Here is a 9,771-nt window from a genome sequence, read left to right on the forward strand (position 1 = left end):
GGATGATGGTGGCCAAAATCCCTAAAACCGGAAACGGGTCCGGTAAGCAAATCCGGAAACGGGCCGGTAAGCAAAACCGGAATCGGAACGGGTATGCAAAACCGGAAACCGGCCGGTAAGCAAAACCGGAACCGGAATTGGCAAGCAAACCGGAACCGGAACCGGCAAGCAAACCGGAACCGGCCGGCAAGCAAAACCGGAACCGGAACCGGCAAGCAAACCGGAATCGGAACCGGTCGGCAAGCAAACCGGAACCGGCCGGCAAGCAAAACCGGAAACCGGCCGGCAAGCAAAACCGAAACCGAAACCGGCAAGCAAACCGGAATCGGTCTGCAAGCAAAATCCGAACCGGAACCGACCGGCAAGCAAAATGGAACCGGCTACCGGACGATGTTGGACGCGGACGGACGAAAGATTGGATCATGCAACAAACTAAAGTAAAGTGAAGAGAACTAAAGTAAAGGCCATGTGGACGCAAGCAACTAAAGAAGGGAGTGCATGGAAAAAGTAAAGGTCATGTGGACAATCACATGCAACCAAAAGAAAAAGCTAGGCAACTAAAAATAGAGGCCATGCAACAAAAAGTGAAAAGGCTATGATCAAGAGAGAACTCCATTTTATTCCAAATTTTTTTTTCCTACACTAGAATGGACTCTCCATATTATCTTAATTTTTCTTCTCAACTCCCTTATCTTAGGAAGCGATAATACTCATAGAACCGAATCCTAATCTTCCCTACGGAAGCCATATCTACCAAAACCCCTAATTTTTCTTTTCTATTAATCTTAGTAAACCTAAAACTTCTAAATCCCAATCTTGGGACATATTGTAATTTCTTTTCCCTTTATTAATGAAATTTGTGAATCTTTATCATTTTGCATTAATTGTTTAATATAATCATACGAATCCGATATCTTCTGGTCGGAGGCCCCGGGGTCCTGCCTCAAAGTTCGCGTATCCTCGTCGTATTTTCGCGACATCTTTGGTGAACCCGACGTGAATCGAGGCAGTAGGAGGATATCAAGTTCGAAGATGGCTTCGACAAGTGGAACTCAAGGAGAAGAATTGACGAAAGGCATGGTGTCCGTTGTCGAATTCATGCTGAAAGAGAGAGATCGGGAGGCTTTAGTCGACAAAGCTGTTGACCGAACTGTGGAGACAGTTGGAAGATTCGGTGGGAAGAACATCACAAATTTCCTTGCTACCTACCGGAATGAGATGCAACAAAGAGATGTCCATGATCCAAAACAAATTTCAAGCTTTAAGCGTGTGGTAGAACCCGGGATCCGTGAGCGCGTGATGGAGATCCAAAACGAGCATGCAACTTGGGCGGAGTTCGAAAGGGCTCTTCTCACTGAATACATGCTTGAAGACGCATCGCGGATGACTCGGCATGCGTTAATGAATTGGATCGAGAAGAAAGGGAAGAATCTGTGTGCATCGGGAATTTATGCCGAATTTGACCAGAAGTACAACCGACTTCCGAGTGTCGAGCAACGAGTTCTCGACGGAGATAAAGTCTTGCTATTCCTAAAGGCAATGGATGCGAAAGATCGGCGAGAATTGGGTAGTTTCTTGGAGGATGAAACACAACCAAATGGTTTGGTAGCGGACTGGGCGGCGGTGAAGAAGGCTTGCAGCCGTTTTGATAAGCGGCGACAATGGCAAGAGGAAGCTGAGGTTGAGAATCCACAATTGTGGAAGAAGGCACCTACGACGATTGAGCCAGGTAAGCCGATCAACAATTTCGACAAGAAAGCAATGGAGGAGTCTATAATCGAAGAGCTCTCCAAGAAGTTTGAAGCGGTATCGCTAGCCAACTTAGGTCGACGCGGGCCCAAGGGAAAAGAAGCATATAGATGTGTGTGGTGTGATAGCTTTGAACACTCACGAAGGGAATGTGCTGACTTGCAAGATGCAATCCGCAAGAATGTCGTCTATTTGGACGGCAACATGATTCACTCAAGCGAGACCCGGAAGCCACTACGAGTGAACTTCGGAAGAGGTGGGCTGAAAAAGATTGTAGAAGAAGAAGATGCAAGGCATGTGGAGGCTATGCACTATGCTGCTTCGGCTGGGATACGAGTTGGAAAAGAGAATCTTAAAATGATCAAGCCAGGAGCTGGGTTTTGGCCAACGGTCTTCGAGTGCGAAGAAAAAGGCAAAATCAATTCGGAGGATCTAAAACTTGCTGACCGAAACGTGCGACGAGCAACTGGATGGTCAGATCCAATCGATGAAAACACAAGCTTTGCGGAGGTTGTGTGTGACACCTATGAAGCCCTTGTCGAAGAGAAGAGGAAGAGAACTGGTGAAGAAGATGGCACATCAAAGCGACCTAACACGAGGAACGGAGGGAAAGAAGGGTCACCCCAACCTATCCCAAGAAAAGAGATTGGTGAAACAAACATGAAGCCCAGTGGATCGAGCCAACCTGCTCGGATGGAAGTCGAAGAATCAACGAAGAAAGGAAAAGAACGAGCGGCACCGACTTACAAGCTAAGGTCGGACATAGAACAAACAACTAACTTGCAGAAAGTCCTTGAGGAGAAGGTTTTAGATAGTCATGTCGACCTTACCTTGAGAGAGCTACTTGGGATCGCGAAGAAGGAGTTCCATGATACTATCGTGGACCTTATTAAGAGGAAGCGACAACAATCTGATGAAGAGGAGGTCAAAACAAGTGCCATAACCATGGCAAGATCGGAAGAGGAGGAAGAAGAAGAAGTGGTGGCGGATAGCCATTACTCGCGGCCTCATTGGGCAAGAGCGACAACGGAGACACCCGTGAAGATCGGGGAGAAGAAAGAGACCGTGGTCGCTTTGATTGACCATGGCTCTGAGATCAACCTCATGTCGACCGAGTTCTATAAGAAAGGAAGATGGCCGATTAATACAAACCACGGATGGAAGATTCGAGCGGCGACGAAGGCTACGGAGGACTTGTACGGAGCTTGCCCCAACGTTAAAGTCACGATTGGGGATGTAGAGATTGATCAACACTTCTTCGTGCAAGACTCGGCTTCACATCCCGTCATCCTAGGACAACCATATATAACATCGTCCCGGATGGAGACCAAGGTGTTCGATAATGGAGCAGCCTTCGCGCGCGTCAAGAGTCTTGATAGTAAAAAATCCGTTCAATTCCTGACGGTTCGAGCTAATCATGAAAGGAACCGAGATAGCCTTGGAGGCGAATCCTCGGATTTTTAAAGCGGACTATTGAAGCATGGGGCACAAATAGTCCGAGCAATCATAAGTCCCCACAAGGAAGCAAAGTGCGTGGATTGCAAGGAGAAGCAACATGCGTCACACCTGGCGGCGCATGCAAACTTAGACTACTCAACAAGAAGGAACAGTGTCAGATTCAAGACTTCGAGGAGGTGCTGAAAGAAGAAAGCATAATTGAAGAAGAAGAATTCGTGTCATATATTCTGGAGGAAGCCTCATTTAACGACACCATCGGCGAAATCGAGGAAGTCGTGGATTTGAGCTATCCTCACCATCGACATGTGATTTCGGTTAACTCCGTCAACATGTATACTATCATCGATGAATATCATCGAGGAATCTTGATAGAGGAAGTCGAAGTCAACACAAAATATAAAACCGTGGATAGGAAGATCAAGCCAGTTGCAGTTCCGCTACCGGAAGATAGCTGGCAAAAGATGAAGGAAGTTGCAAAAGATCCAAGCTTAAGGAACCCAAATACAATTGGTCACGCCTTCACTGAAGAGACGAAAGGAAAGCTACGAGTTGGAAGGGAGGATTTCCTCCTCCCTGAAGAGGAGCGGATGTTTCGTGGAATGCTTGAAAGACATGGGAAGGCTTTCGCGTTTTTTCCACAAGAAATCGGGTGTGCTAATCCAAGGACGGTAGAACCGATGGTGATCTTCACGGTGCCGCATGTGCCTTGGAATTTGAAACCGATACCGGTTCCGAGAGCACACCTACCGAAGTTGATCGAGCTCTTAAAGGAGAAGGTGAGAATGGGAATTCTAGAACCGTCGAATGCTCCTTATTCTAATAGGTGGTTCACGGTGCCAAAGAAGAATGGATCGTTGCGATTCATTCAAGATCTTCAACCCGTCAACAAGGTGACAATTTGGAATGCTGGAATCGGTCCGAGTGTGGATGAATTTGCCGAGGCGTTTGCGGGACGGTCCATCTACTCCATCGGCGATCTTTACTCTGGCTACGATCAATTCCAGTTGGCGGTCGACAGTCGTGACATTACAACCATGAGAACTCCAATCGGGTTGGTGCGGATGTGTACCTTACCTCAAGGCGCAACGAACTCGGTGGCTCATATGGTGAATGCCATGAACAAGGTCTTGAAGGATTGCATCCCGGATATCACGATGCCATTCTTAGATGATATTCCGATAAAAGGATGTTCGGATGAAGAGAAGGATGAATCAAAAGATAAGGATGGATGTAGAAAGTTCGTCATCGATCATATGAAAGATTGCGAGAAGGTGCTCCAAAGGCTCAAAGATGCGAATTTAACATTTTCGGGAGAAAAATCCGCATTCGGGCAACCAGAGATCTTGGTGGTAGGTCACTTGTGTGGAGCATACGGTCGGAAGCCTTCACCATCCAAGGTGAATGCAATTCAAGACATGAAAGAAGAATGTGTAACCCAAACGGAGGTTCGAAGGTTCCTTGGAGCATGCGCGTTTTATCATATTTGGATTCCACACTACGCCCACATTGCGGAGCCATTATATGGTCTACTAAAGAAGAAGCGGATGTTCGAATGGACGAGCGAGCATACAATCGCCATCCGAAGGTTGAAGAAAATTTTGATGGAGGCACCTGCATTACGGAAAGCGGACTATTCATACGGCAAGCCCATTTTCGTGACTGTGGATACTAGTCCAATCGGAATTGGATGGGTTATCAATCAAGAAGATGAAGATTGCAACCGATATGCAATTCGGTTTGGCGCGAAAGTGTTAAGTGACAGGCAAAGAAGGTATGCCCAAGTGAAGAGGGAGCTATGGGGGATCGTCTCGGCAATCAAATCTGATCGTGATTACCTTATTGGAGCAGAAGTCATAATTGAGACAGATTGCCTACCAATTTTGGGTATGATATCTGGTTGCAATACACCGGATATTGCCATGTTGCGTTGGATTGCATATATCAAATCACTCAACCCGGAGATCCGTCATGTAGCTGGGAAGCGTAATGTCGTTGCAGACATGCTATCACGAGCGAGATACGATGGAGAAGAAGATCGACATTCTGATGAAGATGATGTTGGCCTGGATTTCTTTGCAAGTTCCTATGCTCGGGTGTTGATTACTTTCATAGAAGAGGACTACGAAGGCGAATTCGTGGAGATCGGGAAATACTTGAGTTCTCTCCAAAAAGATGAATCATGGTCGACGGAAGACTTCCATCGAATTCGGAAGAAAGCATACAAGTATTTCCTTAAGGATGGAGCTCTTTGGAAGCATGCAAAAAAGAAGAATGGGACTCCGATGAGAGTTGTCTGCAAGCTAGAAGACCAACAAAAACTAATGTCCGAATTCCATGATAGTGTTTTTGCAGGCCATCGAGGAATATGGGCTACGTTTGCGAAGCTTAAGGAGAAATATTGGTGGCCGGGCATCTACAAAGATGTAGCAGCTTATGTGGAAACATGTAAGGAATGTCAAATGTTTTCGAATATTCGCCATCGAGATGGACTTCATCCGACTTACCCGTTGGCTATGCATTACAAGTGGATGGTGGACATAGTGATGATGCCAATGGGACGATGGCAGATGAAGTATCTTGTGCTCGCGAGAGAGGATCTTACTAATCAAGTTGAAGGGCGAGCATTAAGAACTAAGGAGACATCATCGGTATGCCGATTCCTTCTTGAAGATGTTATTTGCAGATATGGATGCGTCGGCAAGATAGTGGCTGATAGAGGCGAGTTGGACGCCAATGAAGCTAGAGAATTCTTCTCGAGGATGGGAATCAAATTATCTCTTACCATGGCGTATAATCCGGAAGCAAATGGGAAGGTGGAGCGTGGACATGGACCGATTGTGAAGGCTCTAGTGAAAGCTTGCCATGGGAAAATAGGAGAATGGCCACGTCTATTGCCATTTGCATTATGGGCTGACAGGACTACTCATAGCACGGTGACGGGATACATGCCGGCAGAGCTCATATTCGGACAAAAGCCAATAATGCCGGTAGAACAAAGTATTATTTCATGGTTTGCATTGCCATGGCAAGACGAGATAAGTAGAGAAGATCTTCTAGCATTGAGGATTCGACAATTAGAGCGGAATTTGGAAGATGTAGAGGTGGCTAAAGCGCGGCTAAAGAATGCAAGGCTAAAGAACAAGAAAGACTTCGATAAACGACATCGACTTCGGCCGAGGAAAATCGTTGAAGGAGATTGGGTGCTAGTCTATGACAGTAGCCTAGATAACCAACATAGTACGGCTCGAAAATTCTCACAACGATGGTTTGGGCCATATGTGGTGAAGAAAGTGGAAGATAATGCAACATATCATTTAGTAGAACTAGATGGTACACCACTTGCCTTGCCAATTGCCGGTAAAAGAATCAAGATCTTCAAGAGAAGAGAAAGAATAGAAATTGGATTCGAAGCTTTTGACGATTCAGTCTTAAGCATCGATGAATAAGTATAGTAAACAAAAATGAATCCTCACCAAAATTGGCACATACCGGTGGATGTGCAGGTTTGGTGGGGGCGAATGTCGTGTGAATCTTCACACACTATGTAAAAAAATAATGAAATAATTATTATAGATTAGATTGGTAGCTTACTATAGAAAGATGGATATACTCAAGAGCTTCAAAATGTATTTTACTATATACAAAATGGAGAAATACATATCAAGTTATGGGAAAATGAAGTTTGATTAGATAGAGATATTAGAACTATCCCACATAGATAGGAAAGTTAAGGCCCTGGCTATATAAACACCTTGAGCTCCCTCATTTTTCATTTGTGCTGAGAGAACTTTGGCCACTTTGTCTTGATGGATGATGGTGGCCAAAATCCCTAAAACCGGAAACGGGTCCGGTAAGTAAATCCGGAAACGGGCCGGTAAGCAAAACCGGAATCGGAACGGGTATGCAAAACCGGAAACCGGCCGGTAAGCAAAACCGGAACCGGAATTGGCAAGCAAACCGGAACCGGAACCGGCAAGCAAAACCGGAACCGGAACCGGCAAGCAAACCCGGAATCGGAACCGGCAAGCAAACCGGAATCGGAACCGGTCGGCAAGCAAACCGGAACCGGCCGGCAAGCAAAACCGGAAACCGGCCGGCAAGCAAAACCGAAACCGAAACCGGCAAGCAAACCGGAATCGGTCTGCAAGCAAAATCCGAACCGGAACCGACCGGCAAGCAAAATGGAACCGGCTACCGGACGATGTTGGACGCGGACGGACGAAAGATTGGATCATGCAACAAACTAAAGTAAAGTGAAGAGAACTAAAGTAAAGGCCATGTGGACGCAAGCAACTAAAGAAGGGAGTGCATGGAAAAAGTAAAGGTCATGTGGACAATCACATGCAACCAAAAGAAAAAGCTAGGCAACTAAAAATAGAGGCCATGCAACAAAAAGTGAAAAGGCTATGATCAAGAGAGAACTCCATTTTATTCCAAATTTTTTTTTCCTACACTAGAATGGACTCTCCATATTATCTTAATTTTTCTTCTCAACTCCCTTATCTTAGGAAGCGATAATACTCATAGAACCGAATCCTAATCTTCCCTACGGAAGCCATATCTACCAAAACCCCTAATTTTTCTTTTCTATTAATCTTAGTAAACCTAAAACTTCTAAATCCCAATCTTGGGACATATTGTAATTTCTTTTCCCTTTATTAATGAAATTTGTGAATCTTTATCATTTTGCATTAATTGTTTAATATAATCATACGAATCCGATATCTTCTGGTCGGAGGCCCCGGGGTCCTGCCTCAAAGTTCGCGTATCCTCGTCGTATTTTCGCGACAGCGTGTCCTTCAATTGGACTCCTAGCCACTCCTCGGGCTTACCGTCTTGAATTGGGTATTGTGGATCGTTCGTGTCGATCTCCGATTAGGCCGGGTTTGCCCTTGTCTGGATCGGTCTCCACCGATCGCTTCTTAGCTCGGTTGGCCTTCGTCTGCATTCGTATTTCGCCGAGTCAAGCTCGACCGATTGATTCTTGCCGGGTCGGCCCCCTTTTGGATCGGGATTGTCTGATTGATTTCGTCCAAATCAGGTTTCGGTCGGGTCGGCCCCGGTCGATCGGCTCCCATGTGGATCTTCCTTCCTTCGGGCCGGAATCCTAGCCGGATCGTCTTCCGGTTCGACCGGTTCTCGACTCTTCCTTCCTTCCCGCATGACGCCTCTCCATCGAACTCAACCGCGGCTTCATCCTTGGCCTCCTCGTCGGCCACATCCTTCCCTCCGTGTAGGCTCGCCTCGAGCCATATTTTCTCCTCTCCGCCACCTCCTTTATCTTCGGTCTTATGTCGACACACGGTCTCGACTACCGAAGTCTCTGGAACCAGTGTGAAGGAATCCCTTCGTTCATGCACATTTACCTTGTCTTCCTCATCGCCCTTCTGGTCGTCCGCTTTTCCGTCCACACATTCCGTCTCTCCGGTCTCACGTTGGCACACGTGCACAACCGCCGAAGTCTCTAGAATAGGTGTGGGGATATCCTTTCTTCCTCAATCTTCTTCCTCCTTGTGTTGGGCCTTCGTCTTCCCGTCACCACCTTCCATCTCTCCGGTCTCACGTTGGCACATGGGCGCAACCGCCAAAGTCTCTGGAACAATCGTGGAGAAAGTCTTGACATGGCTATCCGTTGTCAACTCGTCCATAGCCACCTCTGACTCGATGTTGTTTGTCATGGCTACCTCCTCAATCTCTTCAGACTCAAACACTTTATCTCCCTCGATCATGCAAGCTTTTCTCATGCTGGCGCCGTCATCACCCGATGTTTCGTACACAATGCGTGTTCCGAAACGTTTATCCTCCCTCGAAGTGGCGTTCGCCGTCCTCGAGTCATTGGCCTCCTCCTTGGTCGTCGTTTCTTCGTAAGACAAGAAGGTGACTTGTTTCACACCTTCTCTCTTGGTACCGTCATACCGAACTTGAGCCTTTGTATCGGCCACTTCATTAACCCGCATTTGTTGGGAGGTCTCTTCTTCCTCGATCACCATTTGCCTCAGTTTTGTCTCCCTTTTAAGCTTTATTTCTTTTGTTGGTGGCGCGTTGCTGCATCTCGCCCCTCTTCGATTGGTTGATATTCTCACTCGCCCCTTATCGTGTAGTCGGCATACACTTTCCACTTTGCTCCAATCCTCGATGAGGCCATTTGCACTGTCATCTTCTTCGAGTTTGAGGCCGATGGCCATCCTTTCCATTCGATCGATTGACTTCACGAACATAAGGACCTTATCGACCCCCATCAATCTTTGTTCCCACTCTGAGAGTTGAGAATAATGATGATCGAAGTCTACGAATGCTTGTGTCGCGCCTTGGTGGGTCTTTGCCAATGTCACCCATTGGTCGAAGTTGTGTAGATCTCGTCCCTTCAGTCTCTCATAGCCATATTCCTCCAATAGAGCCTTCTCGAAAGTCTCCCATGAATCATGAGCTTCTAGAATCTCTTTTACATCTTTGAAGATCAGTTGAGACACCACCCGACAAAAGTACTCCATCCTCATAGTTTCGTCCACACCATTTGAATCCATCTCCGCATTGTAGACTTTTAGAAAACTTTGGACTTTGGCA

This window comes from Azolla caroliniana, unplaced genomic scaffold (assembly GCF_043228905.1).
Source record: "Azolla caroliniana isolate FFs.n. ecotype wild unplaced genomic scaffold, voAzoCaro1.0.p SCAF_6, whole genome shotgun sequence".
In the NCBI taxonomy this organism is placed as follows: Eukaryota; Viridiplantae; Streptophyta; class Polypodiopsida; order Salviniales; family Salviniaceae; genus Azolla; species Azolla caroliniana.